The 10,179-nt window shown below is 47.4% G+C and overlaps 2 non-coding genes across 2 annotated transcripts; one reads left to right on the top strand and one right to left on the bottom strand.

Annotated features, from left to right (window-relative positions):
• Window positions 1-241: 241 nt before the first annotated feature.
• Window positions 242-405, bottom strand: LOC126074193 (U1 spliceosomal RNA). Its single transcript, XR_007516994.1, has one exon. It is a non-coding gene; the product is annotated as a U1 spliceosomal RNA (small nuclear RNA).
• A 6,224-nt stretch (window positions 406-6,629) lies between these two features.
• LOC126074192 (U1 spliceosomal RNA) lies at window positions 6,630-6,793 on the top strand. Its single transcript, XR_007516993.1, has one exon. It is a non-coding gene; the product is annotated as a U1 spliceosomal RNA (small nuclear RNA).
• Window positions 6,794-10,179: the final 3,386 nt, after the last annotated feature.

Raw genomic sequence — 10,179 nt, 5'->3', positions numbered from 1 at the left:
CCCGAAATTAAGGAGCAAAGTGGTTTTGCCATACGCAGACGTTTCTTCCACATGTGCTGATGGTCGACTCGCCTTCCCCGCGAAGGAAAACAGCAACGACGATCGCACTACTTGCCCGAAAGTAATTAAGTGGTGGAGAAAGCAAACCCACAAAGACCAGATAGCTCGACGAAAACTCCACGCCTGAAAAAGCTTGGAGAGTGAAGAAAAAGTCTAATCTATCTTTCCAGACCAGAAAAACCAGGGGAAAGCGCGAACGCAGTCCCCCACTACCACAAATTATGCAGTCGAGTTTCCCACATTTGGGGAAATCGCAGGGGTCAACACATCCGGAGTGCAATGGATAAGCCTCGCCCTGGGAAAACCACCTTCGTGATCATGGTATCTCCCCTGCCAGGTAAGTATGAGTTTCTCCTCTGCCGCCCCCACGCAGCCTCGCACTCCTTACTCTTTTCGCAGACGGTCATTTCGCTAGCCTCACTCCCGACCCCTCAGAGCCCTTCTACGCTCCTACAGCACACAATTTCATGGACAGACCTGGACTTCTTCCCACACCACGAACAGTCATAACGTGTTTAAGCAGTACACGCCGATCCAGCAGCCACTGCGCTGCCGTATCTACATAAGACACTGCCCGGTCAGTGACATCACCGACCGCGCTCTTCCCGCCTACCCACGGCCCGCCCCCTCCCCGCGTTTTCCTCCTCCCGTTCCTCCCAGACGGCCAATGAGCGGGCCGGCAGCCCGAGGAAGAAGTGACGTCTCCCTTCCCCCTCCCCAGCGGCCACCGTTTACGCGGCGAGCCGAGTCGGGGGCCTGGCCCAGCCGCGTCTCTCCCGGCTCCCGGACTGCGCGGCTTCTTCACCTCTCCTTCCCCACGCCCCTTTGGCTTTCGGCTGAAGCCTGTGCAACTTTCTCGGAATAATGAGTGGCTCTTAACACGTAGAATAGAACAAAAATTGATATTAGCCCTGACCTCGGAATCATTTTTTTTCCATGGCATAGAATGTATCCTTTTTTTTTTTTTTTTTTCCGAAGGCACCTTACGGAGACCAAGACGAGTGTGTTACCTAGAGAATTTGCAGCCATCCACCCATCACAGAGACAAACATGTTTAAACACGTTTTGTGTGGAATACACCCGTGCATGTATGAACTGGAACCCTAGCAGCAGTACTTTTTGACTTAACCCTCCTGTTACTCAGTGACATTGGTTACACTTTTCACAATGTGTCAGCATTCTCGTTATTTCCTTTGTGACAGTTCTGTTTCCATCAGTTCCCTGCCCCTCCTTACCTTCATCATCGTCGGCCTAGGGTGAATTTTGACTGTTAGGTCTCATTATTTAGAGGAGCACAGTAGTCGCAGGTGATATTTATTTTATGAGCCACTCTGTGTTTGGGCTGATAGGTGAACACCAGGAGTGGTTTGAGATCCAAGGACAAAGGGTATCCCAGGGCGATAGTCTCAGGCGTTCCTCTGGTCTCCACGGGTCCAATAAGTATTGACTTTTTTTTTTTTTAGGAATTTGAGTTTTGTTCTATGTTTTTCTCCCATGCTATCCTGGACCATCTATTGTATTTGTATCCCTGGTGGCAACGGTCGGTAATGGTAGCCGGGCACCATCTCGGTATTCTGCTCTCTAGGTAGATGAGGCTGTGCTCCCTGTAGACTAGTTTCGTCTTTGGAGTCTTTGGTTTCCTTTTTCTCTTTTGCTCCTCTTTATTTTTCTTAAGATAAAAATCCTCTGGGACAACTTTCTTGGCATTCTGACCTAGTGAAAAAACCTGGCATCACCCTACAGTGAAGCTCAAAGTTGGCAAAGTCCACTCACTCAGGGTTTTCTATCTGCTTTTTAGGTCTCTGCTCTTAACTAGAGGATGACCAGATTTACCCAGATTTACCTGAGAAAATCATCTCATACCAGCCACGGCTCTGACGGGAAACAGAAGGTACATGCAAACTCAGTGATTCAAAGAGAGTTTTATGAAGGGAATATTTAATTCTGTGAGATGTGAGGGCAGGATCAAAAGAACTCAGCATAGGATAGTGAAGCACCTGGGAGCTGGAAACTGCAGGGAGGCCATTAACACCTCCAGGCCTGGATGGGGGTGGGTGGGGAAGGAGGGTGGAGGATTATTTACTAGACCCTGGGAGACCCAGAGCCTTGGCGAGGGTCACAGGACAGGCCTGTGGTCTCTGGAAGAGGAATGAGCGAGTGACAGCCAAACCTAGCCCTGGCGGGGAGGGGAGGGAGCCCTAGGGGATTTAAAAATACCAGGAACTCTCTCTACTCCTACCCTTTGATTACCTTCCTCTACCTCCAGTTGGCCATACCCAACAGGAACCATGAGGGCAAGGAAGTCCAGGAGATGAAGTAGAGAAAATATATTTTCCTTAGTGTCGTAGTATTAAAATACAGGGAATATATTTTCTAGTTTTTTATATAGCTGTATAAGCTGTAATTAGTCTCTAGTCTTTGAAACGTATTTACTTGCTCTAAAATCTGTCTCATGATTGTTCCTTTAAAGAAAAATGAGGCAATCAATTGTTTTATTGTTGATTAAATTATGTTCCTCTCCCAGGGAGAAAAACACACAAGACTGAGATAGCTGAACAAAGCTTAGGTCCACCTCAAAGAGAAGTCAACATTCCTGAAAATCTCTAAACCCTGAGAGAAACCAGGATGGCGTGAAGAGACTGGCAAGACTCTCCGATGACATGATGAGACTTACGAGGCTTCAATGGTAGATCACTTTATCGTCATGTCCACCTCAAAGAAAAGTCAGGATTCCTGGAAATCTCTAAACCCTAACCTTCTCCCTGTAAAGCCCTCCAGTTAGCCCTTTAGAGTTAGACCGGATTTGGGAGAAATTTAACCCCCTCTGTCTCTTGGACACCGGTGTTCAATAAAGCCCTCTTGGTGCTTACCTCCTCCTGTCTCAGTATTGGCTTTATAGCAGGCGGCTGGAATCTGCGATTTGCAGGAACAGAGATGCTGCCTGTGGAGATCAGATTTAGTTGTTCCTTCCTTGCTCTTGCTCCCTTTTTCCCTTGGAAGTATCTTTGACAGTGTTCCTACAACTCTACTATTATGGTTTTAATTTCCGAGATATTTGTTTGCTGAATGCGCCTTTCTTCCCTTTTTTAATTTTTTATCGTGCTTTAGGTGAGCGTTTACAGCTCAAGTTAATTCCTCATACAAAAATATGGGCTCAAACATAGCAAATATTGTCAGGATGACACAGGAATGGGCACTGTTATGTCCTGTTGTACACAGGGTCGCTATGAGCCAGAGATGACTTGACGGCAGCTACCAACGTAACAACGCATAGGTCAAATGTTGCACCCATGAAACAAGAACTGGTTGAAAAAAAGAAAGAAGCTGAGGTGGGCCCAAGACAGCAGAGTAGTCAGCCCTGCAGCATCAGCTGATCCAGCCTGCAGGGTGCCAGCCAGGTCAGGTCTGGCAAATCCTCAGGTCTTCTGAACTGTCTCTCCCTCCTCCTGCTGCTCAGTCTGACTCCTCAACTTTGATGTTCAGGGCTCCTAGATTGTTGTGTAAAATGGATTCACTTTTCTGGGGGGTCTTTGTTGTAAGAGGGACTGCAGGAAGCTTCTGACCACTCTGCAGTCTTGGCCCCGCCTCCGCTCCTTTCTTTTTTTCAACCAGTTCTTGTTTCATGGGTGCAACATTTGACCTATGCGTTGTTACGTTGGTAGCTGCCGTCAAGTCATCTCTGGCTCATAGCGACCCTGTGTACAACAGGACGTAACAGTGCCCATTCCTGTGTCATCCTGACAATATTTGCTATGTTTGAGCCCATATTTTTGTATGAGGAATTAACTTGAGCTGTAAACGCTCACCTAAAGCACGATAAAAAATTAAAAAAGGGAAGAAAGGCGCATTCAGCAAACAAATATCTCGGAAATTAAAACCATAATAGTAGAGTTGTAGGAACACTGTCAAAGATACTTCCAAGGGAAAAAGGGAGCAAGAGCAAGGAAGGAACAACTAAATCTGATCTCCACAGGCAGCATCTCTGTTCCTGCAAATCGCAGATTCCAGCCGCCTGCTATAAAGCCAATACTGAGACAGGAGGAGGTAAGCACCAAGAGGGCTTTATTGAACACCGGTGTCCAAGAGACAGAGGGGGTTAAATTTCTCCCAAATCCGGTCTAACTCTAAAGGGCTAACTGGAGGGCTTTACAGGGAGAAGGTTAGGGTTTAGAGATTTCCAGGAATCCTGACTTTTCTTTGAGGTGGACATGACGATAAAGTGATCTACCATTGAAGCCTCGTAAGTCTCATCATGTCATCGGAGAGTCTTGCCAGTCTCTTCACGCCATCCTGGTTTCTCTCAGGGTTTAGAGATTTTCAGGAATGTTGACTTCTCTTTGAGGTGGACCTAAGCTTTGTTCAGCTATCTCAGTCTTGTGTGTTTTTCTCCCTGGGAGAGGAACATAATTTAATCAACAATAAAACAATTGATTGCCTCATTTTTCTTTAAAGGAACAATCATGAGACAGATTTTAGAGCAAGTAAATACGTTTCAAAGACTAGAGACTAATTACAGCTTATACAGCTATATAAAAAACTAGAAAATATATTCCCTGTATTTTAATACTACGACACTAAGGAAAATATATTTTCTCTACTTCATCTCCTGGACTTCCTTGCCCTCATGGTTCCTGTTGGGTATGGCCAACTGGAGGTAGAGGAAGGTAATCAAAGGGTAGGAGTAGAGAGAGTTCCTGGTATTTTTAAATCCCCTAGGGCTCCCTCCCCTCCCCGCCAGGGCTAGGTTTGGCTGTCACTCGCTCATTCCTCTTCCAGAGACCACAGGCCTGTCCTGTGACCCTCGCCAAGGCTCTGGGTCTCCCAGGGTCTAGTAAATAATCCTCCACCCTCCTTCCCCACCCACCCCCATCCAGGCCTGGAGGTGTTAATGGCCTCCCTGCAGTTTCCAGCTCCCAGGTGCTTCACTATCCTATGCTGAGTTCTTTTGATCCTGCCCTCACATCTCACAGAATTAAATATTCCCTTCATAAAACTCTCTTTGAATCACTGAGTTTGCATGTACCTTCTGTTTCCCGTCAGAGCCGTGGCTGGTATGAGATGATTTTCTCAGGTAAATCTGGGTAAATCTGGTCATCCTCTAGTTAAGAGCAGAGACCTAAAAAGCAGATAGAAAACCCTGAGTGAGTGGACTTTGCCAACTTTGAGCTTCACTGTAGGGTGATGCCAGGTTTTTTCACTAGGTCAGAATGCCAAGAAAGTTGTCCCAGAGGATTTTTATCTTAAGAAAAATAAAGAGGAGCAAAAGAGAAAAAGGAAACCAAAGACTCCAAAGACGAAACTAGTCTACAGGGAGCACAGCCTCATCTACCTAGAGAGCAGAATACCGAGATGGTGCCCGGCTACCATTACCGACCGTTGCCACCAGGGATACAAATACAATAGATGGTCCAGGATAGCATGGGAGAAAAACATAGAACAAAACTCAAATTCCTAAAAAAAAAAAAAGTCAATACTTATTGGACCCGTGGAGACCAGAGGAACGCCTGAGACTATCGCCCTGGGATACCCTTTGTCCTTGGATCTCAAACCACTCCTGGTGTTCACCTATCAGCCCAAACACAGAGTGGCTCATAAAATAAATATCACCTGCGACTACTGTGCTCCTCTAAATAATGAGACCTAACAGTCAAAATTCACCCTAGGCCGACGATGATGAAGGTAAGGAGGGGCAGGGAACTGATGGAAACAGAACTGTCACAAAGGAAATAACGAGAATGCTGACACATTGTGAAAAGTGTAACCAATGTCACTGAGTAACAGGAGGGTTAAGTCAAAAAGTACTGCTGCTAGGGTTCCAGTTCATACATGCACGGGTGTATTCCACACAAAACGTGTTTAAACATGTTTGTCTCTGTGATGGGTGGATGGCTGCAAATTCTCTAGGTAACACACTCGTCTTGGTCTCCGTAAGGTGCCTTCGGAAAAAAAAAAAAAAAAAAGGATACATTCTATGCCATGGAAAAAAAATGATTCCGAGGTCAGGGCTAATATCAATTTTTGTTCTATTCTACGTGTTAAGAGCCACTCATTATTCCGAGAAAGTTGCACAGGCTTCAGCCGAAAGCCAAAGGGGCGTGGGGAAGGAGAGGTGAAGAAGCCGCGCAGTCCGGGAGCCGGGAGAGACGCGGCTGGGCCAGGCCCCCGACTCGGCTCGCCGCGTAAACGGTGGCCGCTGGGGAGGGGGAAGGGAGACGTCACTTCTTCCTCGGGCTGCCGGCCCGCTCATTGGCCGTCTGGGAGGAACGGGAGGAGGAAAACGCGGGGAGGGGGCGGGCCGTGGGTAGGCGGGAAGAGCGCGGTCGGTGATGTCACTGACCGGGCAGTGTCTTATGTAGATACGGCAGCGCAGTGGCTGCTGGATCGGCGTGTACTGCTTAAACACGTTATGACTGTTCGTGGTGTGGGAAGAAGTCCAGGTCTGTCCATGAAATTGTGTGCTGTAGGAGCGTAGAAGGGCTCTGAGGGGTCGGGAGTGAGGCTAGCGAAATGACCGTCTGCGAAAAGAGTAAGGAGTGCGAGGCTGCGTGGGGGCGGCAGAGGAGAAACTCATACTTACCTGGCAGGGGAGATACCATGATCACGAAGGTGGTTTTCCCAGGGCGAGGCTTATCCATTGCACTCCGGATGTGTTGACCCCTGCGATTTCCCCAAATGTGGGAAACTCGACTGCATAATTTGTGGTAGTGGGGGACTGCGTTCGCGCTTTCCCCTGGTTTTTCTGGTCTGGAAAGATAGATTAGACTTTTTCTTCACTCTCCAAGCTTTTTCAGGCGTGGAGTTTTCGTCGAGCTATCTGGTCTTTGTGGGTTTGCTTTCTCCACCACTTAATTACTTTCGGGCAAGTAGTGCGATCGTCGTTGCTGTTTTCCTTCGCGGGGAAGGCGAGTCGACCATCAGCACATGTGGAAGAAACGTCTGCGTATGGCAAAACCACTTTGCTCCTTAATTTCGGGGCATCCCTGAAAGAGACGGCTGAGGTTCTCTACTGGGTCGTTGGTAGCGTTGCTCAAAATTTCTCAGGAAGACCTGTTACGGTGAAAATGCAGCTAAGTTTCTGGCTTTCAAGAGCCACGTGTTTATTTACCTCAGTGCCCTAGGGGGTAAAAAAAAAAGGGGTAGGAGTCCCAAATTAGGGCGTCGGCGGGGCTATCCTCCTCGTGGGCTCCTGGGGAAAGGGCCTTCCTTGGTTTCTGGGCTTTCGTTGGTCTGTTCCTCCTGTGCCTGACCCTCTGTGCTCTTCTCTTTTATGGAACAGCACTCAGAAAGGATTAGAACTAGGACCCACCCTTCTCTGGTGTTACTTAACTGATAACTCTCTTCAAAGAGTGGGAGAAACAAGTGGCATTCGGCTTCCAGTAAAGATTTACAGCCTTGAGAATGAAGAAAACCAAAGACACAAGGGGAAGATTAGTCCAAAGGCCTAATGGACCATGAGTACCAGAGCCTGAGTCTAGCACAACTAGATGGTGTCCAGCTGCCACCACCGACTGCTCTGACAGGGATCACCATAGAGGGTCCCAGACAGAGCCAGAGAAAAATGTAGAACAAAATTCCAACTCACACACATTCACAAAAGACCAAGCTTACTGGTCTGACACAGACTGGAAAAACACTAGGGCAAGGGCTAGAAGGCAGGAGAGGACAGGAAAGCTGGTAATGGGGAACCCCGGGTCGAGAAGGGGAGAGTGTTGTCATGGGGTTGGCAACCAATGTACAAAACAACACGCGTATTAATTTTTTTTAAATGAGAAGCTACTTTGCTCTGTAAACCTTCATCTAAAGTACAATTAAAAAAAAAAAAACCAACAGCAGAAAGAGTAGACAGGGCTATAAAACAAACAATAACACGTGAGGAATGAGCTTCTTAATTCCATCGAGTATAGGAGAACTCATGGGCAACACCTGCCCCAAAACAAAGACAAGAAGGCAGGAAGGGACAGGAAACCTGGACGAAAAGACACGGGGAACCCGGAGTGTAAAGGGAAAAGAGGAGAATGCTGACACATTAGAGGGATTGCAACCAATGTCACAAAACAATTTGTGTATAAATTTTTGAACGAGAAGCTAATTTGTGCTGTAAACTTTCACCTAAAACACACACACACACACACACACACACGCACACACAAATTTACAGCCTTGGAAACCCTACGGGGCAGTTTTCTTCTTGATCCTATAAAGTCGCTATGAGTCGGAATTGACTCCACTGCAGTGGGTTTATCTTCAGACAAAGACCTTATTACCCCAAACAAGGTCACGTTCACAGGTACAGGGGTTAGGACTTCGAGATACCTCTTTGGGGGACACAATTCAATACCTAACCCTAGAGGGAGAGAGAATTCCATGGCTGGTGCTCTTTTTAATGTCAGTAAAAAACATCCTGTCTGTTTTCAAAGCCTGAAGATCCTGAAACAACTTCTGGTTGACAAGAAAGCATTTCTTCCCGGGGCTGTCAGTGCCCCCTTCAGTTTTAGACACGCCTCGTGCAGGGCAACGGCTCTGCCGTGGTGTTCTGACCACCTTGTACATGTCCACATAGGCCAGAACCCAAGTATCATGGATTGAATTGTGTCCCCCCCCCAAAACAGGTGTCAACTTGGTTAGGCCACCATTCCCAGTATTCTGTGGTTATCCTCCATCATGTGATTGTAATTTTTTGTTAAAAGAGGATTAGGGTGGGACTGTAACACCACCCCTAGCCAGGTCACATCCCTGATCCAGTGTGAAGGGAGTTTCCCCAGGGTGTGGCCTGCACCACCTTTTAGCTCTCAAAAGATAAAGAGAAGGAAGCAGAGAATGGGGACCTCATACCACCAAGAAAGCAACAGCGGGAGCAGAGCGAATGCTTTGGCCCTAGGGTCCCTGGGTCACAAGGAATCTTCCTCCAGAGACGACCAAGAGAGAAAGCCGACCCCTGGAGCTGACACCCTGAATTTGCGGTTGTAGCCTACTAGACTGTGAGAGAATAAACTTCTCTTTGTTAAAGCCATCCGCTTGTGGTACTTCTGTTACGGCAGCACTAGATGTCGGAGACACCAAGTCCTCCACCCGGGAACATAGGCTAGACAGTCTTGTGAGGAGCTTGACCCTTTTCTCATCTGCCTCTCTTTTTTGTGGGAGGCCGCCTCTAGACAGTTTTCCCGTCCACCTTCCTGCTTCCAGTGAGGGGTGGGGCTTTTCACCTAGCCCTCCTTAGGGCACAGCCACGGGATATAAAACTGCTCAGCTGCAGTGAGGCCTTGATTGCTCAGCAACAGACCGTCCACCTACTTATGTTGCCATCATCTGGCCACCTTTTTTGAGCGTCGACTTAGGAGAGGGCCATGAGGAGCTGGCAGCTTTGACAACTTTTCCTTTCACTGCCCACGTAAGTAATAAAGGATCGGAACGTAAAAAAGGATCTTTTTTTTTTTTTAAACTGTCTGAATCTGTCATGCCTTGACTCTGCCTTGTCTTGTGCTTGACACCTAGTAGTGACTTTGAGTCTCGCTGAACCTCCATGCATTGTCTGTGCACCTTAATTCTGTGCTCATGGGGTTATCAAGATTGCTGTATGTAAATGAGCCAGCGAGGAACTGCGGCAGACAGATGTATTGTGTGCGTTTCCTCTACTCACGTGCCCGCTTCCTTGTCTAACTGAATTTCACTTACAAAACACAAGTTCAAAGATAAACTTCTAAATAATTCCCCAAGACGATGACAGCAGAACATTAAACCAAGCGCGAGGATCCTTCTGAGCGTGGGGCCCTCGGTGACTGTACAGGTCACGTGCCCATGAGGCTGGCCCTGCATGGAGGTCCACGGCCAGGTGTCACTAAGAATTCAAACACTCTTCTCTTTGCAGAGAAGACCCAGAACCTATAGGAGATGACAGGTGGAGAGTACCTTTGCATACAGCTCTCCCTGTCTTTCAGAGTTCTTCATTAGCTACTAATTGTGGTCTCTGACTTTATCTGTTATCTCAGTCCAGACTTAGTGGCTTTGGGGCTTCTATTTTTAATATTTACCCAGAACCCACAGTCCCCAGTAGCAAAGACATGTTCCTCCTCATAAATGATTTCCAGCTTCAAGAAGCTCCAGCTCCTGTTGACCTAAATT

This window comes from Elephas maximus, chromosome 3 (genome assembly GCF_024166365.1).
Source record: "Elephas maximus indicus isolate mEleMax1 chromosome 3, mEleMax1 primary haplotype, whole genome shotgun sequence".
NCBI classification, from domain to species: domain Eukaryota; kingdom Metazoa; phylum Chordata; class Mammalia; order Proboscidea; family Elephantidae; genus Elephas; species Elephas maximus.
Note: the sequence above shows the minus strand (reverse complement) of the source record. Positions and strands in the feature narration are given on the sequence as shown.